At 46.4% G+C, this 15755-nt stretch overlaps 1 long non-coding RNA gene across 1 annotated transcript; it reads right to left on the bottom strand.

Moving 5' to 3' along the window:
• Positions 1-269: 269 nt before the first annotated feature.
• Positions 270-13481, bottom strand: LOC125328801. Its single transcript, XR_007204868.1, has 3 exons — positions 13472-13481; positions 8008-8014; positions 270-435 (listed from the first exon to the last, which is right to left on the bottom strand). It is a non-coding gene; the product is annotated as an uncharacterized LOC125328801 (long non-coding RNA).
• Positions 13482-15755: the final 2274 nt, after the last annotated feature.

The following is a 15755-nucleotide window of genomic DNA, read 5'->3' as shown; positions in this document are numbered from 1 at the left end:
AACGTGCTCCGGCAGCCTCTGCCTCCCCTGGTTTGCATTTCCCCGAAGGATGCCCAAAGGGATACCCGCTGAGGCTCCTGAGGATTCCGCAGATCGCTGAGGAAGAGCACGGGGTGAAGCACGGAGTCCTGACAGCTCCCCGCGACAGGGGCAACCCATCTTCGCCCCCTGCAGCTGCCCCAGCCGGGTCTATCCAATGACTCCAGAGTTTGCCCGGTCTCATGATGCATCCACTTGGAGCACTGCATCCAGGTCTGGGGTCCTGAGCCCAGGAAAGACATGGATCTGTTGGAGTGAAACCAGAAGAGGCCGTGAAGATGCTCTGTGGGCTGGAGCACCTCTCCTGCAAAGACAGGCTGAGAGAATTGGGGTGTTCAGCCTGCAGAAGAGAAGGCTCCGGGGAGACCTTAGAACACCTTCCAGGACCTAAAGGGGCTGTTATAAAAAGGGAGAGCAGCTTTTTACACAGGCAGATAGTGTTAGGTCAAGGGGGAAAATTTTTAGAACAGATACTCAGAATAAATTTTCAGTGTGAGGGTGCTGAGGCACAGAACAGGCTGCCCAGAGGAGTTTTGGATGCCCCATGCCTGGAAGTGTTCAAGGCCAAATCGGATGGGGCCCTGAACAATATGATCTGGCGGGTGGGAATTGGAACAAGATGATCTGTAAGGTCCCTTCCCACCCAAACCAGTGATTCTATGAAAAAACAAACTGCAGATCAAATGCCTGAGCAGCAGCCACCTGCCAGCTTCACCAGGGCTTGCCGAAGCAGAGTCCAGAGATTCTGCACATCCCCTGTGACAAATGCCAGCGCCATTTGCCATGTGCTAAATCTGCCTTCATTCCCCGCACTCCTGGATGTTGGTGAAGTTTCAACTCTTCTGTGCTTCCCACACCGTGAGGTCACTTCTTGCTAAAACACATTTATTGTTGTGACAGCTATGCTTTGTGTAATTATCTGTTTATCAGCCACCAGCCTTCTCTTACTAAGGAGATTGACACCTTCTTTTTTATTCATCGCGCCTGATTAGTCTTGAAGATAGATATCAGGTTAAACGAGCTTCCTGGGCCGATCAATCAGCTCCGGAAACGGCACCTCGTGTTGCTCAATGAAACTCCCCTGCTGCTCTACCTGTGTTGGGTGATTGCCTTTCCCTTCCCCCGGGACTGCAGCAAAAGGATCCAGGAGGTATTTGTTTTGCTTTTGTTAATTGAAAGGTGAAAACTCTTCTAATTAATGATCCAACTGCAGGGCCTCGTTGTGTCATTATTCCTTATTGATGAAAGAGGAATAACAGCCATGGGATAAATTAGGGCAGGCACGTTAAGACCTTCACAGTGCGCCTGAATTGCTTGTGTTGGCTCGTGAAGGACTGAGCATAAAGGGGCTCATTAAGAGTCACTTGATGACCAAAGGGATGCCCAGGATCACTGTACCCTGCTATTAGATGTTTCTGAGTTACACGCCCTGTTGGTAAGCCAGGAGCTCTTTGTGCCCTTCCTCATGTCCTTCCAGGAGCTGACCCAGCTCTTCTGCTGGTAGGTAGGAAATTTTGACCCACGCCCCTCATTCTTCGTGTTTATAGTTATATGATGATATATCCATCTTTTTTCTTACCCAGCATTGTCCTCTAACTCAAACAGTTGCTTCTGCACCCCCATGTCTTTGTCAGAGAGAGCACCCGAAGACAAGCACTCCTGTCTGTGCTCACCGAGCACTCTCAGCCTTCTCTGCAGGATAAGCTCTCCCCTCTGCTCTCTTTCTATCAATCTTTCTCTGAATTCCAGGGTAAATTCATCCTTCTTGAGGATGTGTGACCCACATATGCAGTATTCCAGGCAAGGACTTGTACAGACCTTGTGTGCTGGTAATGATATCTCGTTTTACTGCATCTGGGGAAAGTCCGTGCCATCCTTAGGTTACTGCTGCCTTTTTGATAACTGGAGCAAAGAGAGTGGCTGTCCTCACTAGCTCCCAGCCCCCAGTGTGTACCACAAGCTTCCAGCACTGTCTCCAGTGTCCGAACGCAGGGCTTTGCACTTCTCACAACATTTCATTCCATTTCTGCTGGTTCTTGGGGGAAAAAGGGGGGGGGAAAAAAAAAAGCTATGATTCTGCTCTCCACTGATCAGATCTCCTGAAAGTGTCTCAGTGGCTAATGAAATAAATACATTTTTGGCTTTTTGGGCTACTAAAGAAATGTCCTTAAAGAAAATCTGTCCCAAGACGTATCGAGGAAAATGTTTATTAAGATCCTCGCTTGCTGCTGTCTGCTTGTAAATTAATTCTCTATCAACCTTATTTGTTCATCCATTGAGAAACAACTTTTCTAGTTTCACCAATGACTTCTTGTAAAGTGCTTTCTCAAGAGTACCTTTCCAGGGAGGAGATTTACTGCCCTTCTGTTGAGCGTGTTTGTTAGCTTAGCCAAGGAGACACAAATCAGGTTAATCTGGCACGAACTTCCTGGCAACACCTCACAGAATTTTGCCTTGCCAGCCTTCCTTTTCAACTGTTTGGGACTCTGAACCTTTGTCTACAGAAATCAAAGCTGCCTTTCCTACTGTTTGAATAAGTCCATGAATCAAATCTTCCTTCTGACAGCAGCCTCTGAAGTGTCAAACAATTCACCATGTTCAAGTCTTTCCCAGATTTCTACTCTGTGTATTGCCACCTCCCACCCCAGCCTTTTTTTCCCCCTAAAGATGGGGCAGACACTCCACTCAACCAGTCAGAGGTTAAGGAGAATATGAAATAACACTTGAATTTGAAAAAAGTTGTATTTGAAGGGAAACTTTCTTTAGTTGCATGAAACCCAACTTTATTCACAAAACTGAAGAGTTTAAAGACTTAATGGAGACATTTGCTCTGAAGCATCAATCCCCTTGTCCCTGCTCAGTGCACAGAATAAACTGGGCAAACACCTCTGCTGTGGCTGAGGTGGTACAGCAGAGGCTACAGCCAAGTCAGCCCCAAACTTGGCTGAGATGAAGACGACATCTAGTACTGCCTGCTCACAGCACTCTGAGCAAAGGACAGACAGGAGATATCACTGGAGTGCAAACAGTAATCACGAAGGTGGCTTCAGGGCACACGAGCTGTATACGCACGCACACAGCTATTTAAGTGCTTTGTAAAATGTCTCACCTCCTGAACCACTCTGAACCAGGCACGGAGATTCTGCAAACCAAGCAATTGTAGGGAAGGGAGATCCAGCAAAGACTGGCACTTTTATATAGGCAATAAATCCTACTTCATGAAGAAACATGTTGAGGTAAAATTGCCAGTGGCTGTTTTAATAAGTATTTATGATACATAAAGGGATTTGATTCATAAACGCAGTAATTATGTCTTTACTACAAAGCAGTACAAATATAAAGCCTCCTACCTACTACACTGAAACTGTAATTGCGTCTCATTAAAGAATATAAGCAAATCAAAATTAAAAACTTGAGCGGGGGGGGAAGCTACCCAAAGTCTTGGTGGTTAGACATTATGGGCTTTGTGTTGTGCTATTCAATCAGCCTAAATACCTCATAAAATGGGGTGAAGCCCTGAACAACTGGGTGGTGTTTGGGCAGCCCAGAAGATGGTTTTGCTCACCTAGGCAGCAAGTTTCCAAGGAGATCTGTCCATATAAAAGGCAAAACAGAAACCTTGGGTTTAATCTCAGACAAGTGGGACTTCCACCAGAACCTTCCATGTGGCTGCAATTGCACCATGCCAGTCATGGCAGAGCCACAAAGGAAGATTAAACCCTTCCTGATCCAAACATGGCTGAGGGATAGGCTGAAATAAGCATTTCAAATACTATTTAAGTGCACACATCTGAAGACAGAGTCTTTTGTGCTGTGGCAACAGAGAGGTGTAACATCACTGTATTTCCCTACTGCAGGCACCAGGTGGGTAAAGGGTGAATTAGTGCCACATTGACTTAATGACATCGCTGAGGTTCAGGCACTGGTCACAGAGGTGCCAGAACCCAGTGATGGTTTTGTCCTCCAGGGTGACCTCATTCCACATGTCCTTTGCCAGGACATTCCACATGTCCTATTGCTCCTTACTAGGTCTTCTCTCAGCAGCTCTGGAGTTTCAGCCTTTTACCCTCTGCTCCATGCATCAACGTGGTTTTGGGGTGGGGCGTTCTCCCTCCTCCAACCCACACCTCATTTCTGGGCAGTTTGGGTCCCTGAAGGCACCAGGCTCTCCTCACCACGAGTTTCTTGTGGTCCAGTACAGCTTTTATTGCCCCAAGTCACTTCAGGCCCAACATCTGCCCACCTCAGTGGCCAGCCCTGCTGTGAGAGCACCTCCACAGCATGGCTGGAGTAGCGTCGCAGTTATCAATGCAACTTTCCTACCAAATGTTCTTTGGTCTAATCGCTTTCTTAAACTACACAAACACAATCTCTGCACCACGATCAATTATTTAACAGAAAATGATGCATTGAGTTAGAAACTAAATACCATTTAATATGCTTCAGGAATTCTAATTGAGAGATTTCACTGTACTGCTAATGAAAACTTTAACTTTGCGGTGTTTTCAAATCTTCCTTGAATATAGATAAGCCAATATCTATATACATTCTTTTAATGTCCAGAATTATTTTGCCATTTTAATGTAATCAGTCTTTCTATTTTGAAGAGGATGCCCTTGTAGGTTATTTGTTTTCCTTCTGTTTTGCAAATTGTTCCCTTTTCAGGATTGTTTGTTTAGTGTCAAGAGGTTATTAAACAAACCAAGCACAGTCCTTAAACTAATCAGCTAGAAGTGACAATAGAGATCAGGAATAATTCAATATTAAAGAGGTTACTTTTAAAATTGGTCTGAAAATGTAACGCATTGGGGGGAAGAGGAAGAACATGCACATCTCTTATTAAAGTTGAAAAGATGAGCTGGAGGGACCAGATGCCTTAAAAGCACGAGCCAGGAGCCCCCATTGATGCAAAGAGTTGAGCCCCAACATACTCCAGCCAATTTCCACGTGTTCTCCCCACTAGAGTGCTCAAGTGAAAACCCCACGGGCCTTGCAAGCAGGTGAGGGCTGCTTCTCCACCGACCTTTGCTATCAGTCTTTACCAGTCTTTGGGATCTTTTTCTAAGTACTTCACATGCTACCACCACTTAGGGGGGACCCTGGCCCTTGAGCTCAACACTGCAACTGGTCTTTCTATGTGGTCTGTAAGTCTGGGTTTCTCCAACAGACAGTTCATTAGTTAATTAACACAAATCACTGTGGATCTCTGCCTATGCAACTTTTGGCACTTTTTTCAGTGTCTCCTCTGAAGTTTGTTCAGCATGCTGCCTTGAGCAGGGTGGTGTTCCCCCTGGTTTACACACTTTCTCCTCTCTCCTTCCACTGTCCCACAGCTGGTCAAAACACAAAAAGGGAACAAGAAGAAAACCATCCATTAAGGGACTTTCTGAAGGAGTTTCAGTCTGAGTCATTTTGGCTGGGTGCTAATTCTTATGTAGTAAGGACCATACCTCTGCCAAGGACTCAGCGAACTCCTGGCACTGTAAGTAGTATTTTCCATCCCAAGGGCTTTACATCCTTTCCACAGACTTCTGCCGGTGGAAGGCAGTGCAGGAATGAGATCTGTGCTGGCCAAGTGTCCTCTTGCAGAAGCAGCTCCTCTAGGACCAGCAGCAGGTCACTGTGGCTGCCAACCTGCCCTGCAAAGCACCTGGAGATCAACCTCAGCAAACCACAGGCACCGCTGGGTTTGTCAGCAGTTACAGGCAGAGCTAGGCTGTTGCTGAGCACTTTCAACTCACCTGGCAGGTAGGTCATCCTGGACATTTCCCGAAGGGACAGCCCTGTGGTGTCCTTTGGTGCCTCATCACAATGTCACCGCCCTCGCGGTTCCAAAGGAGTGCTCCTTATCCTGGCTGTATCCACACGTGCAGAGCACGGCCTCTCCTTGTGCAAGAGGACACAGCAGGCAGTTTGTGAAGTACACCTGCCCAACACTGCTCACCCCACGAGCCCTCATGCCCACTAGCCAGCTATGAACAACCCTCATGTTGCCCGGTGTTTAATCAGTCCAGCACTCCTGATCGAAGCAGAGCAGAAAGCTCTGGTGTCCCTGGTTTCAAACACAACTGACATGTTGAATTAACATAAAATCACCCTTTCATCATAATTTTGGGCAAAAGATCCTCCAGCCAGGCTATTTATACCGAAGACACACAGCACAGAACATGGCGTGAGTCCTCTGGTGCCACTTGCTCGCGGTGCTAATTGTTTGGGAAGTGTCACCAGGATCATCGCTCTGCTCATGTTGTGACTGACTTTGGGAAAATTAATTTAAAGGGAGCAGCTGGTAACAGTCCTGATCTTTCAGAGGCAGCAGCACTGTGCCTTACAGTGTGTTTCTGTCTTGCATAAGGATGCAACAAGCAGTGGCAGAGTCCCCATGCATGGGACAGACTTCTTGTGTCTTTAAAAAAGAGCAAACACCTACATTTCACCTCTATAGTGCAGGAGATGTCTAGAAATCCCTCTCTGCACTCTCCATGTGCCCATCAGCAAGGGGCACAGCAAATAGCTTCCAGCAAAGCTGCTGCTGTGGAAACTGCTGGCTGGGCACTTTCACGATGCTGTAAGTTGGCTTTGGGGGTTTTTGAATATTTTTCTTCTTCTTGATGTCACTTGAAATCAGATTTAAGCCGAACTGAAAAAAATAAGCCATTCATAGGAGTAGATTTTGTAAATTTACTGGTCTCATTGAACTTAAAACTTCCCTGTTTATTTAAAGCAGCTGAGGGGAAGGAAGGAAGAGTGGAAGGGCAAAATCAGACAACAAAGCTTCTGTTGTAAGCCTGGGTAGGGAGAGCTGCTGTCTATCACAGACAGGGACTCTTAAAAGCAGAAATTATATAACCACTGAGGCAACCAAAAACCAAGTGTTACTTTCCCTTTTTAAGATATTCGGGGTACAGTTGTCTTCAAAATAGGGAAATAATATATGCATTAAGAAAAACCTGCAAACCCAAGTGAGGAATAGGACACTGAAAAGAGGACAAACACCACAATCTAAGTCACTTTCTTTGTTACAAACCCAGGATAAACAAAGCTGTTTAATAAATATTGATATTGTTTGTACATCCTGCCTTTGGAAATGAATAGCAAAGTGATGCTCTAGTCCCTTTCCCCCTCTGAAGAGACACTAAGCTCAACACTGTGCATCTATATGCACCCCAAACTGTTTTTTGAAGAAAGCTGGAAAACAAGTTCACAGCAATGTTAAAATATCCACAACAGCTTTCGCAAGTGTTTAGCTGACACCACCCTTTACTCATCTGTCTGTTTAATGCCGAGGAAAATTAGGCTTTCCCAGCATGGAATAATCATGGCAATGATTATGCTGGGACCAAGTGTTTTGGGACCAAGGAGTTATTGCAAGGTGGCTCTGAGGGTTCCCTTGGATAATCCCCTTGAGCAGGACAGGGTGCACTGCTGTATCTCTAAAGGCTCCTTGGCAGACCTGAAGCAGGTTCACTTTCTATCTCAAACTGGTCTTTGTTTTCCTTGGGACAACTCTAACAAAGCCTTCCAAGCTGGGTCTTGGCTTCATGTTTCGCTCTACTACCACAGACCTGATATCCCTTTCCCTCCCATGTCTCCCACCTCTGTCCTATGTAAAAGCTCATCCATTGCTACAGACTCAGCTTCCCTTCAAACTGCTGTCTCCCAAAAAAGCTCTGTGCCCAACAGCCAGCCCCCCACACTGTCTCTAAAAAGGGACACAGTGACATTCCCACAGCAGTGTTTGGTCTTGCTCGTTCCTGCTGAAGCTTTTTAAACATGTGTCAATGTGTTCTGTAAATATTGAAGCAAAGCTCCAAGGCAGGGAGGCACATCCCCTGCAGTCACAGGGCTGCAGTGCAATGAGCTCACCAGACCACCCCACCTGGCATCCTAACGGTGTCCCTTAATTCACAACATCCCCAAGAACACACAGAAACCACCATGGTGGTGGCGAAGGCACAGTTAAACCACCTCCAGGCTCCTCTCCTGCTACCGACAGGAGCCATCAAGCCTGTCCTAACTCTGGCCGGCATCTCCAGCACCGCCATCGGGAAGAGAGGCTTCTTTCCCTCCTGTCTCCGCAGGCAAGGACGATGCTCCCCCAGCACCAAGGGTACTGCTGCCACATCAGGCAGCTGACTGCTGGACAGATCCCACATTTTCCCCATCCCACCTTCTGCAGAGTCCCTGCAGCAGAAGTCTGCAGAGCAAGAGGCCAGGTGACATCAGGGGGTGCCTCTTGTTTTGCAGGTTTGTATTGCAGAGGCTCTGCAGAAGACTGGATGAGGAAAACACAATGATCCTACAGAGGAAATGCTCATTTCTTCAAGGATGTAGAAATAATGAGCATAACCCTGCCAAAGCCTATTGTTCCAAAGAGTGCTGGAGCACTGGACTCCGCGAGGTCCCAGCAGGTCAGCACCAGTGCAGCACCCCAGCAGTGCACAGGGGATGGGCACCAACAGGGCTGGTTTCCTGTTCTCTGCTGGAGCAAAAGGCCAGGTTTCAGTATGTTTGGAGCAGGCTGCCAGCACTTCCACAAGATGTTTAGCCATTTTGAGTCTTACCAGTCTTACAGCTTTGAGTCTTACAGCTTACAGTGCTGTAGGTGAACTTTTCTTTCCTTGTTTTTGGCTTGAAATTGAATTCCAGACCCTTATGCATATTCTCATCAGATACCCTCCTTGGAAATGCCCAAGGAGTTCCCTGTGATTAAGCTGGAGCAATTTAACAGCTTTGATAGGCTGGGCAGGAGGGCAGCTTCCCCTTCAGCTGGAAGGTTCCTCTTCACACCTGATGGGTGGTAACCATGTACAAATCCTGTCATTGCTGTAACAATTCAAAGTCTGGCTCCAACGGGCTCCGGTGGCTCAGACCTTGAGGGATCCACCTTCCTGGAGGTTCAAGCTAACACATTTGCCTTCTCTATTCGATAGCCCCACCCATGAGGGGAGAACCCCCAGCTGATGGGACAGTTGCTTTCTAGACCACCCTGGTTCAGTCATTTGCAATCACAGAGCCAAGCCCTGACCTCCATCGGCAGTTGCACCTCGACCATCAGCTCCAGCATCCTTGCCATGACAGTGACAGCAGCTTCATATTTCAGGATTTGTCTGGCTGCTCTTTGCCAAGTGCCAACCCTCATCAGGAGAAGAACGTGGCTGGTGAGCGAAGGTGCTCCGGACCACAGCCCCAGCTGCCCTCTGTCACCCTGCACTGATGTAGGGAGAGCAAGGGGTGAGTTACACACGCCAGGACAGGGAAGGAGAGTGGAAAGCATCAGCTTGAAACTCTCTGACATCCTTGCACAAGCACAACACACTTCTGGACCCACAGCCAACGCACTCTCGATGCTCACTGTGCAAACAACAGTGCTGGAAAGTACATGCCCCAGCTGTTTGTTTTCTCTGCTAGTCAGATGATGACATGATCCACTAAAAACTATCTTTTAAATGTGCACGTCTCATTTAAACTACCTGGGGGTGTTTAATTATGGCTTAGCTCTAGCACACACTGCTGCTGCTGCATCTTATTTTATATAAGTGCCTGGGTGAACCCCCAGGCTCTGTGCCCTCTCCTGCACTACACCACTGGGATTACATAGGGATGTACATAACGGATATTTACAGTGCCCTCTGCCTTCCCCTGCTCTCCCTAGAATAATGCAGTGCTGAGCATCATTTATTCTGTATATTTTTTATCATCACCTTATCAGCTTCTCTGGTGGTGGAGAGGTAATTTGCATTTAGCAGCTTCCCTTGAAGAGAAAGCAAAAATTAACATTCAGATGTAGGTAGAACAAGAAGTGGAAGATAATATAACACTCTTTGCTCTCACACTGACCATGCATCATCCCTCCCCAAGTTTTTGTCCACTAAGCTTTGGGAGAGGCAGTGTGAAGGTTTCCTCTGAAACAGCAGCTGGGGGCAAAACCATCGAGCCCAGTCAGTGTGTAAACAAACCACTACACGAGCAAGCCTGGTGGGTGTCTGCATCAGCAGGTAATGCTTGATGCACTCTTCTTCACCATCCCCTTACGTGTTCATCAGTGTTCCTTACACACAGAGCATTATTTGCATTGCACTCTGACTTTTTGCAGGTGACAGACCCTCACAGCTCTAATCTCTGCAGATCACACTAGTTTGCCTCAATCTTGATGTGCTTTTTACCTCTCTAATTTTGGGGTGAGATCAAGGACGAAATTACACCTGAGAGATACCCTTCATGGAGGGTAAGTGCTGAATAGAGGGGTGGGGGTTTTCTGGTTTAGTTTAGTTGGCTAAAAACCTACCAGGAATATTTTTTAAAGGCTTTACCCCGAGGATTGCTATTAGCAGAAGTTTCCTCATTCTGCACCAAAATTTGAGAATCAGAAGGCTAAAAGAACCATGTCAAATCATTCCCTTTTTTCTCCCTCCTTGCTCCACGCAATGTGGAATGGGCTAATGCTGATTTGCATTAAAATCATTTTAATCAGCAGACCACACAGACCCCTTTTGAAGAAGGTGGGAGTTCTGCCAAGGTTTCACCCTCTCTGAAGCACAGCCTCACTTCCTCACCCTCCGGCTGCATGGACTCCCACTGCCTGCACAGGCTAAAATAAAACTATCCCGTGGAGATCCCACACCTGTGGCTTCTCCCAGGTGGCACAGACTGCACCAAAACATGCAAATTTGCAGTGTGGTTATTTGATGCTGAGACACTCTCCCTTCTCTATTCCAGACACGTGTTTTTCAGAGGCACTCTAGTACTTGCAAAGGCAGGGCTTGGCCACCTGCACCAAAGCATGGACTGCCCCAAACACAAAGCAAAGTGACCTGTATTGCTCTCTGGGTCCATGCTTAGAGATTTCCTTTTCTCCATAGGAGCTGAAAGGAGAGAGCATGAGAAAGCTGGGAAAGCCCAGAGGTAGCAGCTGTGTTCCACTGCACTGAAGGACAGTCACAGCTGAGGAAGTGATGGGATGGCACTTCAGATAGAGAGGAAGAGGAACTGCTGTGCACAGCAGAGATCAGTCATCACTGCAGGACGGTGGTGTGGACACCAACCTTGCACGTGGTTTGGGAAGCAGATGAACTCGTGGAGGAAACAATACAAAGTCACCACATCAGGCTCAGAAGCTCCGAGCCAGGTCCCAGAAAGCTGAGACCAAGGAGCACTGGAAATGTGACAGTCAGCTTGTGGGCAGGGTGATGGCAGCTCCAGCCATGTTTTCACAGACACCAGAGCACAGAGGATGAAGTGTGCACTGGTGAGCTGAGATGAGTAATCCCACCAAATTTTTGTAATTTGTCTTCCTAGAGACACATATGGGTCATGGTCTATTTCAGTTATACAGGTGGAAAGTCACAGACTCACAGAATCACAGGACAGTTAAGGTTGGAAGGGACCACTAGAGGTTATCTAGTCCAACCTCTCTGCTCAAGCAGGGTCCCCTAAAAAACCCAGGATTGTGTTCCAGCAGCTTTTGAATAAAACCCAGATAACTCCATGAGTTACAAATAGCTCTACAGCCCTGCATGCTGCTATCACCAAAATAAATGCAGTCCCTGTGAGCCAAGAACAAGGCTGGACAGCACCCCAGAGAGAGGCTTCCAGGAGAGGCTGGAGGAGGAACCTTAAAGCAGGCATGGCTGGAGACTGCCTTTACACCTGTACTCTGCTGGCATCTTGCAAGTCCATCAGCCTTGAAGAATCCTCCAAGCTACACTGCTAATGCCAGATTTTAATCAGTGTTACTATTGGGCTGCACAGATGAGCTGCCCACAGGTCAGTCCAGCCTGCTGTTGGTGACTGCAAGCGACACCAGACCCGAGGTGTGCAAAAGCAGGAAGATCTGCCACACTATTTCCCTGTGCCAAGCCTAACTCCATCTCTCTGTTGATCACTTTATTGACACAACTGGGAAGTCCAAAAATCCAATCAAACAGCAAGGAAGAGCCAAATATTACAAAACTACCAGATGAGTAACAGAGAAGAGGAAAAATAAACTTTTTTTTTTTTTAATTTAAGCCCAGAATCAATCTGGGAGGGATATGTAATAAATATATTAAGCAGATGTATGTATAGTTCTGCAGTACCTCCAACAGCTTTATCTGACATGAATTTCTAATGCAATTGAATCTGATTTCACTTCCCAATGATCTCATCTCAGTCACTGTCACACGTCCCACCGCTGCCCCACCGTGTGATGCCGGCTCAGCCGAGCGCCAAGGCAGCAGTGGCTGAAGCACTACATCCTCCTCTGATGGACTCAGCTCTTCCAGGCATTGGGACCTGCCCTGCTCGGCTGCGAGAGACGCGGGGCCTGGCGGCAGCTGATGAATCACAGGAGTCACTGTTTGTGACTCTTAATGAAGTGTGAGTCAGCACCGCCCCTGTAAACCCTGTCCTGCAGAGCCTTAAATACAGCACCTCTGGCCCGGGATGGAAACAAGAGTAGTCAGACCCTTGTGAATCAAGTCAAAGCAAACTGAAGATGAGACTTGAAAAGCGTGAATGTTTTTACAGTGGGGTTTCTTTTTTCTTTTGAAAAAATATCATTTTTCCATTTGATGATCTGAACCGATAGGAGGGAAAAACAAAAAAATCCACAAGCAGCATACACAGACTATGCCATCCCCTTTCCTTTTACATCTCAAAGATTTCTTTCAATGAACACTGTGTTTTCCACATGTAGAATTGACACATCAAATCTGGAAGTGCATTAGGACTTGAAGAGGAGACCTCAGAAAGCCCCCACAAAACCAGAGATGCTGGACAAAGGGGCTACAGGAACAGGAAAATTAAACAGCAGGGACACAGGGATACATAACATTGAGATAAACCTCTGCATCGCTCACACAGCTACCAACGGCGAGTTACATAGGAAAATACTTTGGGTTATGCTGGTTGTTTTCTAACAGACAGTCTGCAGATTACACAGATTAAAAAAAAACAGTAAAAAATTCAGAAGCATTCTGACTTGGTGTGGGACACTATGGTGAAAACACTGCGCGTTCAGTCCCACTTGGGGTGAATGGAGCTGTGTGCTGGTGCATCAGGTACATACGGACAGCACTCCTGGAGCTCAGAGGTGTTTAAGTTTCTCTTATTCATGACTTCAAAGGGACCTGAGTGTTAGATGCCTGCTGATCAGCAGGTCCATATTTCCATCTTCTTACCATAGATGCAAAAATAATGTGCTCAGACAGATGCCAAAATAATATGCTCAGATTTGTAGAGGTTATGCCAAAAGAGCACCCAGTGTGGTGAGAACACCTTTGCATGGTCATTCAGTAGAACTTGGGGGGGGCCCTGGGCATCATGAGCTCTGGCAGTCTGGAGCTATGACAACAGGGAACTCACTCCCTGCAACAGTCCTTCCACCAGCATCACCTTGCCCACACACCATCACCCCATGTACATCCACCTGCCTTTCCAAAATGGACCTAACAGAGATGTAGTCTCTCTGGTGTGCAGAAAGAGCATTGCTGGCTGCACAGAAACACACCAAACTTCATTTTTTGAGGGCTCTATTACAGGCAGGCAGATGGGTGTATATATCTCTGCAGATCCACGGAGAAAGGAAAGGTGATGGAAAATCAATAGTGCATATGGTCTGAGGAGTCACCTGGCTCAGCTCCCTGTCCCAACACAGCTGTGTTACAGCCAGATCTGATGGATATCTAGTGCACTCTTAGAGTCCTTCTGTGCCAGAGACCCAGCATTCCCAAGCAACCTGCTCCCACACCTCACCATCCAAAAATTTCCCTTTCTCTTTAACCTTGCTACTGCACCTCAAGGCCCTCACTCTTTCCTACCCAAAATTATCTCAGTAACACATTTCCCTTCCTCTCTTGTCCTTAAGGACCATCCTTCTTGACTTTCCAGCACGTGTCCTGCCACGCACTGCCTCCAGGTAGAGGTAACTTGCATCTCTGTAATTCTCTCCTGGTATTTTTACATCTATTTCCTCTGTTTTGTCAAGGCCACTTTAAGGTTAATCCTCTTCTCTGCTTTTATGCAATCTGCAGATTTAACAGACAGGTCTTCTACTTAATGAGTCCCAGCACTAACGATAGCACTGACCAGAGCAGAGCACAGGACACACTGGCCCTGTCCCACACAAGACTGTTCCTCCTGGCAAGGTACCATCCGTAACTGGTCTCGTGGTACAATACCCAGCAGGCTTCGAATTCACTGTATTCATCCAAATCATATCATCAATATTTAGAATATTTCCACAGTTGTTTTGAATGTAATTTGCTACAATTGCAGATAATTTTCTTATTTATCAGGAATAAAAGAGAGAAAGGAAGAAGACATTCACATCTGTTAAATTCACGGTTTTCTCTGCATTACCTGATGCCAACTCTGATGCCTGCCTAAGGAATTGCCACCCACAGAGAAGCCTACAGGGAAACACATGGCAAATCACTGTGCCACTCTGCCCCTAGAAGACTTGTCCTTGTATTTGTGCCTTGCAGAAATGTCTGAGAACAGAAATGGACCTCATTTTGCAGACAGAGGCAATTGCTCAATCCTACCCCAAAATCATCTTACTCCTCTCACTTCACTCCGACCACCAGTTTGTAAGAGCTAAGACAAATTTTTAAAAAGTCAGCTCTGCCATTGTCCATACTTCCATTTGACAGCACAATTAATGGATTTTTTAGGCCAGAGGGGACTGTTATGTTCACCTCGTTTGACCTTCTTAAGCAATTCAGGCTCCCGTATTTCACTCGGAGATTTCCAGAAGTGAACCCAGTGATAAATACATACAGATACCTCAAAAAATCCCTGCCTACCTGACAAGTTTGCTTTCCTATTGCTTGGAGTAAGTGGTTTGAGAAATCTAGTATGAAGAGCAAGCTCCATTTTTCAATTTAAAGTCTGCTGAAATACCGAGGTTTCCGGTGGCTACAAGCTGGCATAAATTGATTCCCCAAGCATCTTTCTTCCGTGAAACAAACTGCTTCCCATTTAAGACCCATCTAGAAAGCAAAGCTTGGCAGTCCTATTAGTCCACTAATAGAAAAGAAAAAGGACAGCTTGTGGCTAGGTAGGTAGTTAGTGCACTAACTCAGTACAAAATTAGCTTGGACAAGTTATCAAGAATTCTGCTTTACCGTCATGCCTGAAATCAAACATGCTATCTTTGAAATCAGAGATAGTATCTTGTATACTGTTCATCTTCCAGTCTCTAAAGCTGTCATACAGCCTCTGCATACCTGGGCACCAAATGCACCTAAAATTGCTTCAGTTTTACCTTGCTTGCCTCACTTTTTTTTTTCCCTTTGGAAGGATGGCAGTGGGAACAGGAAGAGCAAATCTGATTTGCAGTTATCAGAAAACACCAACCACAAATTAATTCAACAACTGTGTATTTGATTTGTGCTGTTCTGAACTAAAAGCACATCGCTACCATGCTCTGCTCCAGAGGCTGTATGTATCAATACAGAGGTTTATTGATTATGCCAAGACCAAATCAAATACCTTCCTGAGAACTGAGAACAGCAACAAAAAAAATCACCACCACAAAACCCAAACCCAAGATTAAACCTAACCTTGTTCCTGCTTCACCAAAGCCACTGAGCACCTACCCATCCGCTTTGATGGGGATCAGACCAATCCCATACAGAACATCCACTCTACAAGCCACATGCCTTTTCTAGAGCCCTTCCACATTGAGAGCAGAGCTGCCACAGACCTGGGGAGGCAAAGGAGTCCAAATGTAA

This window comes from Corvus hawaiiensis, chromosome 7, assembly GCF_020740725.1.
Source record: "Corvus hawaiiensis isolate bCorHaw1 chromosome 7, bCorHaw1.pri.cur, whole genome shotgun sequence".
NCBI classification, from domain to species: domain Eukaryota; kingdom Metazoa; phylum Chordata; class Aves; order Passeriformes; family Corvidae; genus Corvus; species Corvus hawaiiensis.
The sequence above is the reverse complement of the archived record's forward strand: the minus strand, read 5'-3'. Positions and strand labels throughout refer to the sequence as shown.